A 16,437-nucleotide genomic window follows, 5' to 3' on the forward strand; every position below is an offset into this window, starting at 1 on the left:
CTTTCGCTTCACAAGGATCTCCCTCAAATGCTAGATTCAGATCCTCAAATAAGGGAAAGAAAAGGCTATATATATGAAAACCTGACTTTTAATTTAGATAATAGGCCAACTTAGAATTAATAAAAATTGATACAAAGAAGGATTTGAACATTATAATACCTCCAAATTCGGCTCCTTAAATTCAAAGAGAAAAAGTCGGGACCAGAATGGTAGCATTTTGGTTTAGCTGACTTTTTTCCAAATTTCTAGGGATGTGAGATATCATGATTATAAAGTCAAACCCAACATGGTAGGTCAATGCAAGGTGTTTAGATATGTGAAAATGTTCCTTGAAGATGCGAATTAGGACTTTGTTAGGATTGATTAAAATAAAATAAAAAGGGGCACACTTAGAGTTAAGGGCCCAATTTTATAATATGTGAATTGAGGGGAGAAGACCTTAGATTTAATTAAATTAATAATTAAATGCTTAAAGGAACCTTGTAAATGCAAAATATAATGGAACACACTAAGATGGGTGATAACCTAAGCGTGGAATTGGACAAATCTAATTAGGGGTGTACAATTTACGACACTGAAATAGTATCAAGATCATTAGATTTGATTCACTACTAGCCACCATTTACTTTACAAAATAGTGTAAGTCAATGCTATGAATAGTTTCTAAATGTCTGGATTTTTTGTATTTCATGTTTTGAGTCTAGTTTTCTATATGAGTAACTGAGAGTGGGGAATCAATTTAAGGATCATAAAAGATGAAATATATACTATGCGAACTTTGTAGAATGGAGAACAATAGCAACAACATCAACTCTCATACCAACAATAATAACGACGTGGGTGTTGCAAATATCATCATAAAGAAGTTGTTTTTTTCCATCTTACAATGCTAATGGTGGTAGCAAGAGCAACACCAACAATAACAATAGTAGTGTTGCATCATGGCCTAATGCAAGCAATAAGATGACTTCAACAACTTACCCAACAAATGGAACTAGCTATGAGGCCCTGGCATCCTTGAAATATGTACCCATTTCAAAAAAATAAAACCTTTTCAGTAATAAGCTAAATTAATGATGTGTTGTCTTTGACTTCAGTGACCCTAATAAAAATATTAAAAAAAAGGACATCAAACAACAGACTCTCCCGAAATTGGTGGATTACATAACATTTGGCAATACAAAGTTCATAGAGTCGATGATGGAGGAAATTGGCAAGATGGTGATTGCTAATTTATTTATAAGTCCACCCCTTCCTCCCATAAAAAATCAGGCATGGAGGGATTTAAGAAGAAGAGCCCACCATGGATCCTACACAAGCCCACTTGTAGATTGTATATGAATTCATATTGAGATTTGTGGCTTCCATAAATGCAGATGCTAAGTTGACCAAGAGATACATTGATCATTTCTTTGTTCTCAAATTGTAGGATATCTTTGATTCAAAGGATCCTCAGGAAAGGGAATACCTTAAGACTATCCTGCACTAGATATATGAAAAGTTCATGGTGCACATGCCATTCATCAAGAAAGCTATTAACACATCTTTTACAGATTTACATTTAAGATCAAAGGTGTACTGGAATAACAAAGTTGCTAGAGATTTTAAACTCTATTATTAATGGCTTCACAATGCCATAAAAGGAAGAGTATAAGCTCTTTCTTACGAGGGCACTCATTCCTCTCCATAAGCCCAAGTGTCTCTATGTACTACCAACAGCTATTAATTGTATCACTTTGTTTGTAGAGAAAGACTTTGAATTGGCAGATATTGTCATTAGAGGGTTACTCAAGTATTGGCCTATTACAAATTGCCAGAAGAAGGTGATGCATTTGGGAGAATCAGAGGAAGTCCTAGAAGCTACCCAAACAATTGGATTTTAGAGGTGTACGATACCTCGATTTCAACAAATAAAGTGTTGCCTCAATATTTTTCACTTCGAGGTAATATATATAACATTATAGCTATAGATATAGATATATATTTAATAGTTGTTATTGCAAATACCTAGGTTAGTCTACATACATATAGCAAGTGAAGGGAACTATTGATGCATTGTTTGTAACCTAGATTTGAGTGTATACTAGCAAAATCTATTTAAAGCTATGGCTACATTAGTGTAGTTACTTGCATGTTTCAACCCCATTGATTGGGCTAGCGTTATTATCATAATTTTTTGTTTTATATTTAGTATGATTGTCTTTATTTTGTCAAAAATCATAATATATTGTTGCTAAAGATTAAAAGATTAAACAATATCATTCAAAAAAGTTCATGGTTATCACACCTTTACTATTTACACATTAAATCTTTATTGTTGTATATAAGGTGTAACACCCCTCCATGAGGCCTAGAGGAGTTAAACAAATAAAACAATGGAAAATGCGAATATTTTTTTTATAAATAAATTAAACCATACATATGAAAGAAGTAACATGATGTTACAAGATAATGTTAATAAGTACATATAATAACTAGCAAGAGTCCTCAAGGCCCCACAATGATGTTACTCAATATAACATAACAATACAACAATAACAAATGAAACTTTTATAAATATGACAACACTATCCTTTACAAATGATCATGATGCACAATACAATGCCATGGGAATATACATATAAAAATCGATTACATTACAAGATATCCATAAGGATATATTCTCCATGAGTGCAACAACGAATATAATACAAAAATATAGTACTAAATGAAGGTCTTCAATCTCCTCATGAGCCATCACGATCCGGATGTAGGACGTACCGAAACCCAATGGGCGCAAGTAACACTCCACCCAATCATGTGGTACCATTAGGTCCACCCCCCATGCTAGGAGGTATCGGCTAGACCCAAGAGACAAAAGGAAATACAAATGACTCGCACGAGGCTCACAAGAGACTCACAAGGCTATAATTGCAGGAACTCAACAATGAAACAACCAACTTCCAGAGGCCCAATAAATTCACAGAAAGACAAAACCAAGAGGAACCACTAGGTATGCAGTAGGGAAGAGTTCCATCACTAGGTTGTCATGAGTTATTTTGGTGAGTCTTCACTAGGTCCCGACCCCCTTCCTAGGTTACCCTAATGACCTCTCCTGATCCCCGACCCCCACACAAACACTAGTGGACCACACCAACCTTTCAAATGGACAAGATTGGTGGACGCCATTCCAGGCCTTCTCTACTTACCTCAAACCTAAACAAGTGTTTGAGCATAAGAGAGGCAACAATTTAATCTTTATTAATGTGTACTAGCTACCCTTCCCAGTTCATTATTTAAATTTTCACTTGATTATAAAACTCTCATTGAGTTACCTTGATGACCTCTTTGGGTCCCAGCCCCCAATGAAAGCCACTCCCCCTTGACTTGCACCTAGGAATCAAAATTCAACACAAGGTCTAAGACAACCAAATAACACCAAGAGTCTAGACCCCTCTACCATAGCAAGGTTGGCTGACTTGCTAGAACAAGAGTACAAACTAGGAGGTTCAATGTAGCAAGATTGATTGACTAGCATAGAAGACATGCATGACACCAAGCACATCACAATAAATGCCGATGAGAAAACTATACACAAAGAAAGAACTCAACAACGACCTAGCCTCTGGAAAACAAATTACATTTATACCACATATCCAAGAAACCCACTATGGCAGACAAAATCAACGGTACAACCAAGTCTCATAATGTCAGACATTAAAGTATTCAATCTTAAAATATTTTACTAGAGAGACCATGATCACTTCTATACAATAATTAATTCAAAATAACATTGATTTCCAATAACCCAGATTTAAAACATTAAAACTCATTTTATTCTTATTAATTTGCACAATAAAACTAACATTGCATTATTCAAGCATTTGAGAAATCATAATTCATTCCTACAATTTTGCTATCATATATTTGATCAACAACAACTAAATAGAGATTACTCGGGTTCATATAAAAACATATACATATATATAATCCTAAACAGAACTTAACCACATGTTTAATTGATTATATCAAATAACATATATATTAATCTAAACGCATCCATTTTTCTCAAAAATTTCTCTAATTTCCAAATATATCTATGTTTAACAAAATATGTCTAATTTTATCCTTTATTACTATCTTTATCAAAGCCTAGCTATGTTTATCCAAAATATAACTATCTTTATAATTATACCATCTTATCAAAATAAACTACATTTACCATATGTTAATCCCACGGTGGGGGGCTCCCCACCGCCGTGGGTAAGCCCACGGTGGGTGCCCACGACACCCAAAGAAGCATAGATTTAAAAATTTAATTTGCAAAAAAATATTTTTTCACATAACAGATAGAAACGATATATATATATATATATATATATATATATATATATATATATATATATATATATATATATATAACCTCAAAATATTTCCAAATTTCACAATATACATTTAATTTAACCCAGATCACAAATAAATTTCAATAACCCAAAACCCCATTATCAGACAATCCACTTTATTTTCTCTTTTCAAATAAGCAATAGATTATTTTTTTTTAAAACAGACTAAAAGAAATTCTACATGCAAGAAATAAATATGGAACCCTACCTCTAAAATGCTATCTCGAAATCACGCACGGAAGCGGAAGAAAAAACCTTCAAGAAGATCCTCGGCTGTCGAACCTGAAGAGCCAGACACACAAATCCAAAAGCTTCAACAAATTATTTCAATCCCTTTCTCTAATTTCTTAGCGAAATTGAAAATAAAACTCCATTGTTTCCCAAATTTCTCCTTTTCAAACCAATTTTCTCCAAATCCTTTCAAAAGCCATTTCCATGAAAAACATGCACACATTAAACTTCATGGGAAGCAAAAAACATTTCTTCCCCTAAAAACAACTCCCCCAAAAAGCATGCAAGATTCCCCATTAAATTCATTAATTGTTTTTTTGTTTAGTTTTGTAACTCCCACACATGCAAATTTAAATTTGAAAACAATTAAATATAAATTACTTTTAAAAAATTAATTTACCTTGAGCACAATAAAATACAAAATTAAATGTCTTATTTCCCAATTTAATTAATTATTTACAACAAGGATAAAATAAATTTAGTCGTTTTAGCAATAACATTAATTTTAATTTAATCTTGCACACTTTAAAATTTATTAATTGATAAATTAAAAATATTCAAATACCGTTAATATATAATATTAATCTCTTTCACGAAAAATACTAGATAATTATTCTACTTTACACAGGGGTGATGAATTGCGACAAACCAAAACACGAAAGACCAACAAAGCTAACAACTAATATGACCAAACGACCAAGAAACAAGGATACCTGACTGGAGACTCGTTCTCATTGGAACGATGGTACAACAATGGTCTGACTGATAACTCCAGTTTTCCACTTTACCATTGGGTTATAGAGCATGCTCAGACTTGAAGGTTCAGGTGGAGTCGATGCTCGGCACCTCCAGCTGCATAAGCAAACTGTCGAACATATACATATAATCCATAAAAATAACATACTTTGAAAAGGGAATGGAAGCAACGTAGCTTGCCCATAAAGAGAAGTGTGGTACTTTTCCCTTTCACTCAAGAACATTAAGGATAAAACACAGTGTATATCAGAGCAATTAAACATTGATAAATATAATGACTAAATCCCAACATCACATATATATAATTCATCTCATTAATCATCTAATTGTCAGAGCATAAACAACATCAAATAATCACATCATAAATCACAATATGAAAACCATCATCCAATGATCCATAAAGTATAAATCATAAATGGCCACTTTAACTACAATAAAGATCATCCAGAGTCAAACTAGGTTAAATCAAGTCTGACCAAGGGAGGGGTATCACATAAGGTGGCGTTTTTCTTCATTATTATTTAAGTGTGCAATTTGTCATATAAAGCATAAATCTGATTTTGCGACTACAAGGAACCACATGTTGAATTCAAATCTTCATGGCATTTATCAAGTAATTTGTAACCGCTACAAAATTAAAAAACTTAAAAAAATGCTTTAAATATTTAGTGTTATTATGCCAATATACAGGCACAAGCCTAGGTGCTTTGGAAGTTTGGAATAAATATTGTTTTCCATAAAACATAGAAAATGACATTTGATAGAAGATCCCTCAATCGCTATTTGTGTTGTTGTAAAAGTTACGAATTCCAATTTAAAAGCAAATCAATAATTTTGGTGCCAACAAATTTAAAAGAACAATGAACCATAACAAAGGAAATAAAAGAAATAAAAGAAAACTGCATGAGAAAATTGTTCTTAAATATTTTTAGAAATAATTGTCTATTACTAAGTCAACATGTCAATCCAGTGTAGAAGTCTTTTGTAGATGCAAGTGCATCTACAAAAGTGAAATAAAAGTAAGACAATTGTATAAATGGCTATAAATAGAATATTTTTATTTAACAATTCAAGTATGTTTACATCTTATCATCTAGCCAATGTCTGTTAATGTTTTGTAGCTTCGATTAGGTAATTCTAATCGATGAAATCAGATGCTTAATTGGCCTATCGACCTTAAGCATTTGATATCTATCCTCTACAAGTATTAATCCATTATTTGCATTATGTATTTAATAAGATTCTTGCTTAAATATTAATCTTGAAATATGATTATGAATTAATCATATGTACATATTTAATAATGTATAACTATACATTATTAAATATACACATATAATTAATTTGATTATATCAAATAACATTCAATCATATGCTTATCGATATTTACTATCGATCAGAATATGTACATTTAGAAAATCATATTAAAAATGTAACAAATGCAAATTGGTTACCGATAATTATCGACTGCATTACATTATGTATTGACGTGTTCTTACACAACCGAGAGACATTATCCACGTAGAGGCATGCCTCTACGAAGGCATGTCTCTCTCCTTATATAAGGAGTGAGACAATCGTATTGTGGATGTACAGAATAACTACAATGCATAAACAATATCGACTGCCTCCTAGAATATTGTAGGCCATTTGCTGTCGGAAATTTAATATATTAATTGATTCTATTTTCTGTAAAATTGCAATAAGATTAATATCAGTTTTAATTGATCATTGTACAAAAATCCATGTTAAATTAATTGATATACAAAGGAATCCTTATATTGATATAAGAAGTGGAAATTGCATTAATAAGATTTAAAAGATCCTATATTCAAATTTGATATAAACATTAACATGGTATCAGAGCTAGTCTAAGGAAGATCCAATCAAATTTGAGTCTAAAGGTAGTCATAATTTATCATTTGAATTTATTCAAAACACATACTCTTCTCATAATGGCCAATGGTGTTAGATTTGAGGATTGTCTTGAAGGCGCCTCTAACTTTGTCTCATGGAAATTCATAATTATGATCACATTAAGAGAGCAAGAGTTAGAAGCCTTTGTAGAAAAGGAAACAACTATACCGGATGAAGAAGATGAGAAGAGACAATGGATAAAGAACAACAATAAGACCATGAAGCTGTTAGTAGACGCAGTCAAGGATCACATAGTACCTATAATCAATAAGTTAGATACAACATTCAAAATGTTCTCAATATTAGAAAGCATGTATGAAATAAACAATACTAACAGGGCTCTATCACTAAAACATAGACTTCAACATATGAAGATGAACAAAGGAGAATCCATTACATCGTATTTCATGAGGATCGCATAATTAAAGGGCGAACTCTCCACCATTGGTCACCTTATAGATAGCAAGGAGCTAACTATGTTAGCATTAAATGGATTACCTGCTTCATGGGAAGGATTCATACAAGAAATTAGTGCTCGCTCAAAACTTCCAAAATTTGATCGATTAAAAACATATTGCATTCAAGAAGAACCAAGGCTAATTGCAAGGGGGGATGGTCAAATCCCTATCAATGAAGACATTCATGTGCTGAACTCCTCTTCACACAAAAAGGGAAAGAAAAATAACATCAAAAGGAAGAAGGACAAAGATTCAAGAGGAAAATACTCATCCAAGAGGAAGAGGGATATGACCAAAGTAAAATGCTTCAGATGTGACCAATATCGGCACTATGCTATAAAGTGTCTGGATAGACCAAGACCTCAAGCCACTGTTGAAAAAGTTAGTAAGTCAAGGATAGAGAATGATTCAGAGAAACTTGTGTTCTACTTAGCTCTTCCAAGTCAAGTATCAACTAACCCTAATACCAGGGTAATTGATAGTGGAGCATCATGTCACATTACAATATTCAAAGAACACCTTGATAGCCTAATAGAAAATTCTGATGAGGAAGTAACTATTGGAGATGATTCAAGCTATCCTGTAAAAGGAATTGGGACTTGTACTATAAACCTAAATTCAAGCATCTCCCTTCAACTCACGGATGTATTATATGTCCCAGGGATAAAGATAAATTTAGTCTCCATTTCAACACTTAAAGACAAAGGATATAAAATCACCTTTATGGAAGGAAAGGTCTTGGCATGGCCAAAGAACTCAACCATCAAGAAGGCCTATACTATTGGAGTAAGACATGGGTACCTCTACAAACTTTGTATTTCCTCCTCTCAAGCTTTAATGCATGAGTCAACAAGAACAAGTGAAATTTGGCATAGGAGGTTAGGACATCTTCATTTCTGAGCTCTCCCTTCAATTGAAAAAATGGTGATAGGTCTACCTAAAATAAAGCAAAATCATGAAGGAACATGCAAAGGATGTGCTCTAGGGAAAAACACAAAAGGTATGTTTCACACCAGTGATAGCAAATCTAAAAATGTATTAGAAATTATTCATTTTGATTTATGTGGACCGATGTTTGTAACCTCTTTAGGAGGATTTTTGTATTATGTTATCTTTGTAGATGATTTCTCTGGGAAAGCATGGATATATTTTTTTAAATGTAAAGAGTCAAAAGAAATCCTTATGAGATTTAAGGAATTCAAGGCTCTAGTAGAAAATATATCTGGTAAGAGAGTTAAAATACTAAGAACAAATAATGGGGGGGAATATACTTCAGATAACTTTAAAAACTTTTGTATAAATGTTGGGATTAAGAGGGAGTATATAGTTCCTTATAATCCTCAACAAAATGGAGTGGCAGAGAGGAAGAATAGAACTATTGTAGAAGCTGCCAGAGCTATGATGTATGATCAAAACTTCAAAACTTCTTTTTGGGCTGAAGCCTCTAGTACTGTTGTGTATGTACAAAATAGAAGTCCTCACTCTCTCCTAGATGACAAAACCCCCAAAGAAACCTTCACTAGAGTTAAACCTGACATAAGTCACCTAAGAATCTTTGGATGTCCAGTCTATATTCATATACCTAAAGAGAAAAGATCCAAATTAGAACCCTCAGGCAAAAAGGGCATATTTGTAGGTTATAGTGAAATATCTAAAGCCTACAGAATCTATATACCTGGACAAAGACAAATTGAATTAAGTAGAGATGTTATATTTGAGGAAGATATTGCTTTCAGAAAATCTAAAATTACTCAAGAGTTAGAAGACCTAGAATCTCCTCTAAACATTGAAGAGGATCTTGCTCTTGAGATTCAGAGGAAGACTCAAGAAGTAATAGAAAATGAAGGACAAAATGAACTCATGGATCTTGCAAATGAAACCAGAGGTACTCATATGAATCGAAAAAGGCCACTATTCAAGAAGCTAAAGACTATGCAACACCACAAGGGACCTTTAGGGAAAGCAAAAGACCTCACAGGTTTTCTAGTTATGTTGCCTTGATGAGTGAGATCATCAAATCAGAGCCTTCTAGTGTCAAGGAGGCTATTGAAAATCAAGTATGGAAGGATGCTATGACAGAAGAGTATCAGTCCATCATTGAGAATGATGTTTGGGACATTGTGCCCTGACCTAAAGACAAATCAGTAGTATCCTCAAAATGGATTTTCAAAATCAAACATGCGGCAGATGACAACATTGAGAAATACAAAGCACGATTTGTAGCTAGAGGTTTTTATTAGAAGGAAGGGATTGACTATGAAGAGACTTTTTCCCGAGTTGCCAGATATACTTCTGTTAGAGCTGTCATTGCCATTGTTGCATCTAAAGGATGGAAGATTCATTAGATGGATGTGAAGACAACTTTTCTGAATGGGATAATAGAAGAAGAAGTATACTTAGAGCAACCTGAAGGGTTTGTCATACATGGAAATTATGCATATGTATGCAAGTTGAAGAAAGCCTTATATGGGCTCAAATAGGGCCCTCGAGCCTGGTATGAAAGAATAGATAAATATCTTATGGGCTTAAACTTCTTCAAGAATGATGCAGATCCGAATTTGTACTTCAAGGTAATAAATGGTAAAACGTTGATTCACATTTTATATGTTGATGACTTATTAATTATTGGAGAAGATCACCTAATTGCCAAATGTAAGCAAGACCTTGCTTTAGAGTTTGACATGAAGGACTTGGGTCTTTTACATTATTTCCTTGGTTTAGAAGTTTGCCAACAAGCAGATATCATCATCCTACAGCGAGGAAAATGCACTATTGACATTCTGAAAAGATTTGGAATGATGGAATGCAAACCTATGTCTACTCCTATGGAAACAAACTTGCACAAATTAAAGGAAGCGACAATAGAATCAAAATTTGCAGATCCTAGCTTATACAGACAAATTATTGGGTCCCTAATATATTTGGTTAACACTAGGCTTGACATTTGTTATTCAGTTAATGCACTTAATCAATTTATGTGTGAACCAAAGGAGATACATATGGTTGTAGCGAAGCATATTCTGAGATACCTACGTGGTACTATTAGGTATGGTCTTAAATATACTAATGTTGATCTAGATATTCATGGTTACACTGATTCAGATTGAGCTGGAAGTGTGGTAGATGGGAAGAGCACATCAGGGTGCTATTTTAGCCTAGGATCAGATATGATTTCCTGGATCAGTAGGAAACAATCCTTAGTAGCATAGAGTTCTACAAAAGATGAGTAAATTGCAACATCCATGGGAGCAAGGGAAGCAGTATGGCTAAGGAAACTCCTTGTGGGGTTGTTTGGACAACCTTTGAATTCTACTATCATCCATTGCGACAACCAGAGTTGTATAAAGATTTCAGTAAATCCAGTATTTCATGACAGGTCTAAACACATTAAGATTCCTTATCACTGTGTTAGAGACATTGTTGAAAGGAATGTGATTCAGCTGAAGTATGTTAGTACAGGCGAATAGACTGCATACATTCTCACCAAACCTCTATCCAAGACAAAGGTTGAGCACTTCCAGAATAAACTTGGTATGGTTGGAAATATAAGTTAATTTGAGAATAAAATCTAAATTATTTAAATTCTATTGTACTAAAAGGTGTTTAATGTGTAAACCCTTTGTCATGTGTGAGACTCCATGATTGCTTGGGCCCTGCGAATATTTTTGAAAGATGATGATTTTTCAAAATGAACACTTGTATATGGTTGATATTGTAAAGTGATGACTTTGCAATATTTAACATCATTATCATGTTGGATATCATGAGACTTGATATCTATGAACATGTCATGATAGTTAGCATCTCTGTAGATATTATGGTGGGTATCATGAGACTTGATATCAATGGATAACCATAATAATTGAGATAATCATGGTGGATATTATGTGATGTAATATTCATGGATATGCCATGATTTATATCCCTGTGATAGGTATCATGTGACGTGATGCCAATGCACATATCATAGTCTATATATATATATATTTATGAGAGTCATGACAAATATCATGTGACTTGATATTTGTGTACATGCCATATCTCTCAGATATCATGGTGAGGTGATATTATTGGATCTACTATGTTCTGGATAGAATTAATCCTCCCTATCTAAGAGGGAGTGTTAATGTTTTGTAGCTTAAGTCAAATAATTCTAATCAATGAAATCAAATGCTTAATTGGCCTATCGACCTTAAGCATTTGATATCTATCCTCTACAAGTATTAATCCATTTTTTGCATTATGTATTTAATAAGATTCTTGCTTAAATATTAATCTTGAAATATGATTATGAATTAATCATATGTATATATTTAATGTATAACTATACATTATTAAATATACACATATAATTTATTTGATTATATCAAATAACATTTAATCATATGCTTATCGATATTTACTATCGATCAGATTATGCGCGTTTAGCAAATCATATTTACAATGTAACAAATGCAAATTGGTTACCAATAATTATCGACTGCATTACATTACGTATTGACGTGTTCTTACATGACCGAGAGACATGTCTCTACATGGACATGATCCACGTAGAGGCATGCCTCTTCGAAGGCATGTCTCTCTCCTTATATAAGGAGGGAGACAATCGTATTGTGGATGTACAAAATAATTACAGTGCATAAACAATATCGACTGCCTCCCAGAATATTGCAGACCATTTGCTGTTGGAAATTTAATATATTAATTGATTCTATTTTCATGTAAAACTGCAATAAGATTGATATCAGTTTTAGTTGATCATTGTACAACAAATCATGTTAAATTAATTGATATACAAAGGAATCCTTATATTGATATAAGAAGTGGAAATTGCATTAATAAGATTTAAAAGATCCTATATTCAAATCCGATATAAACATTAACAATGTTGACTACTTTTGGAGTGTAAATTTCATTAAATTTTGAAATTAATTTATTTGCATGCTCTTTGTTGGAGTGTTAAAATTGTAATTGCTGGTAAACTTGTTGATAATTTGTTGTTTTGGTATCTCAACTTCAACTATTTGACGTTTTGATATTCTGTTGGTTGTAATTGATGACTATCATAGATCTACCAAACATAGACTTCTTTGAGGATTTATCAAAGTCAAATTATTATTTTTTAAAAAAAATTTATATTAGTAGTACAAGTTTAAAACTTCATTACAAATTAAGCGACCATATTTTAAAGAATTAATATGCCAACAATGAAAATTCTCCTATGAGAGTTAATTTCTTATAAACATGGTGTCACAAAAAGGGATATGCAAACACTTGTCTTCTACTAGAGAGCTTGAAATTTTGAGAGATGTCAAAATGATGCTATGTTCACTAAGTTTTATCATACAAAGCACTAGTTAGTTTGGAAATACCTGTGTTCAAACTTGTCATATAAGCAAGGCTTGAACTGGGAACCAAGAAAAATGGATTAAACTACCAATCAAACCCTTACAACTTTTCTACATATGTTTGAATCCACTTGCATGACTTTTTTCAATCTAACTGAAAATATCTATGGGTAAATCCATAGAATCAGTGTCTTCATTTAATAAATAAAAATATAATTATTTTAGAATATGAAATAAAAAAAATTAATAGTAGTGATGATTATTGTACATGTCTCTAATATTTAAATCGTTATCTAAAATTGCATCTTTGATAATCATTTAGGAGTAAGAGATTTACTAATAGTTGAGAGTCAAGTTGTAGATGTATTCTCTCTTTTCCACAAGTTGACTAGTTCTTCTGACACATCTAGCCACGACAATATATTTTATTGCTATTTAGTGAATGGGCTAGTCGTACATGGTTGTACAAGTATATTTTTCAATTCCTTTCTTTTGTCAAGACAACCAATCTCCCTTTCCTAGGTGATCTTGATAAATGTTATCTTTGGGTCATATACTCGAGGCCCATAGATCAATATTGAATTGCATACACTATATTGTTTAAAAATTTAAAATTTAAATTTAGTTTTTCATATCGCTACATTACCTCTTGCTTATGGTTCTTTTGATTTTATTTGACAGAGTATCCATTCTCATTGTCTTGTATTCACCTAAGTTGAGTTTAGAAAAGTAGGCTTCTTATGTGGATCCTTTATAAGCCAAGTTGGTCTACTTTCGTTAACTACAAAATTCTCCACCTTTTATACCTTTTGGATTTAAGACTTTGCAAATAAACTTTGCAAGACAAAGCCTTTATTAGTTAAAATTAAAAACTTATTCTAAGCCTTGATATTGCTTTGATTGAGTAGTTGATAATTGAAGGGCAACCTCCTCATTTCAATGACATATAATTTCTTTGATTCAAGTCAAAAAAATGTATAAAGCAAGACTTGGATAATTGTGAAACAATGATAGCAACAATATTTGATACAAATTCTAATGGTAGAATCAATTTTACTAGATTTAGATGCATGATAAAAATTCTAATGGTATAATCGATTTGATAGATTATATAGTTGTCAAATACATAGTTACCTTAACTTTATCAAATCCTCTTTTCCACTTGTATATAATCATCTTTCCAATATCAATAATACTATCTTATAAAAATAATTTTTTAATCAATTATTGAAACCAATTTCAGTATATTATGTTTAATACTCAATTCATTTTTTCTATTACATATATCTCAAAATTGTACTACAAAATTATATAAACACTAAAAAAATATACCTCTTTATAACAAATTAATTTACATATATTTACGCCGAAGGCGTTCCCTATTTGAGATGACCCACACAATCTTTAAAATCTATGGCTGAAAGTTAGCCAAAACGAATGCAAGACCATTGGAAAAGTTTCCGCCGTTGATTGGTTTTTTCCCTATTTCGTCATCTTCGTACAGTGGCTGCGTGAAAGGACTCATCGGCACTGGCTATGCAACCCTTTAAACCGCACTGCATAGCCTATGCCCCACTATGTCTGATTTCTATGCCTCCGTATATAGTGTCAATCCGTGCTCTAGCGGCTTCTGCCTGTCCACAAGCTGGGTGGTGATCAATGGCGGTGACAGATAAAGCATGAACGTAAGCAACAATGTACGCATTAATGGGCAAATCTTTTGAAAGGGTAAATCAAATATGAAAACTTTAATGCAATCAAATCAATGATATTTTTCATCATTAACAGATTATTTGTGAGTGGCTACTAGAATCCACCAACAATGCATTTCCCTGATACAAGTTTCCCGAACTTGTTTTCTGATGCAGTTTACCGAACAGGAGAGGAGTTTGGCGTTGTGAAACAGGTTTCACGTCATCGACTAAATTATAAAAAATAATGGGTGCTTTTGACATACTACGAAGTATGCAAAAAGTCGGTTGTACTGTAAACGATCTTTGAGTGCTTCAATAATATCAACATAGTTGTCATGTCAGTACAATTAGCCGTAGAAGCTGGTGTGGAAAACGCTCCTCGTAGCCCCATGGTGAAAACCCTGTAAATTTTTATTTTTTTATTATGCTTGATAGATTTTTTTTTAAATGTTACTTTATAAATTTTGATTATATTATTAGTAATTTTTTAATATATTTTATTTAAATTATATTTTTTTGATTTTTTAATATATTTTATCAAATGAATCTCAAATGATTTAAAGGTGTATAATATAAATATAACAATAAAAAAAGGTTTAATTATAGATAAAATATCATTTAAGATTAAAGTAGAAATAAGATTAACATTAGGGTTAAAATATCATTTAAGCTTAGGGTTAAAGTATAATTTACCCAAATAGGAGTTTAATAATGGTTAAAATATCGTTTAAGATAAAAATTAAAATATAATTGGAGATAAAAGTTAAAATATTTTAACCAGAATCTTAATTAAATAAAAGGTCAATATCAACATTTTAATTTGACCTGAGTAAAAATGTGATGCAAGTATGCGGTTCTCAATTATATATAGATGTTTAAGATAAGAAATAATTAAAAAATTCATATAAAAAGATTATCATTGATTAATGAAAATTAGTTTGAACCTTCAAATAAAATGATTTTACTCATAGATTTCTTTTCTTTTTAAATATGAATATTATTAGGATTATTAGTGTAACGCTTATGAATTTTTAATAATATTAATATAAATAAAATGGATATGAAGCATTAAGTAAGAGGTGAAATATCTATAGAAAAAATAATAAATATTTGTTAAACTAGAATAATACTCTTTCTGCAAGTTATAAAGAGTTTAGTATAGTCTTTTTAAATATGAATATAATTAGGATTGTTAGTCTAATGCTTAATAGTTTTAAATAATATTAATACAATGGATATGAAGCATTAAGAAAGAGGTGAAATATCTATAGAAAAAATAATAAAAATCTGTTAAACTAGAATACTAAAATGATTTTATTCATAGATTTATTTTCTTTTTACATATGAATATAATTAGGATTGTTAGCGAGCATGTATATAAGTTTAGAAACCTAAAGATTTAATGGAGATCCCATTTTACCCTAAGTGTAAGAAGAAAGTAATGATGGATTAAAATATAATTTGAGATTAGGGTTAACATAATTCATCCCTAATCTTAATTATATTTATATCTTAATCTTAAATGATATTTTACTCATGATTAAACTCTCATATTTTAATTGTAATCTTAAATGATATTTTACTCATGATTAAACTCCCATATTTTAATTGTAATCTTAAATGTTATTTTAATCCTAATCTTAAAATATGG

At 31.7% G+C, this 16,437-nt stretch overlaps 1 pseudogene; it reads left to right on the forward strand.

The window, feature by feature from the left end:
* Positions 1–963: 963 nt before the first annotated feature.
* LOC131030444 (serine/threonine protein phosphatase 2A 59 kDa regulatory subunit B' zeta isoform-like) lies at positions 964–14,656 on the forward strand (annotated as a pseudogene).
* Positions 14,657–16,437: the final 1,781 nt, after the last annotated feature.

The sequence above is a fragment of the Cryptomeria japonica genome, chromosome 7, assembly GCF_030272615.1.
Source record: "Cryptomeria japonica chromosome 7, Sugi_1.0, whole genome shotgun sequence".
Taxonomy (NCBI): domain Eukaryota; kingdom Viridiplantae; phylum Streptophyta; class Pinopsida; order Cupressales; family Cupressaceae; genus Cryptomeria; species Cryptomeria japonica.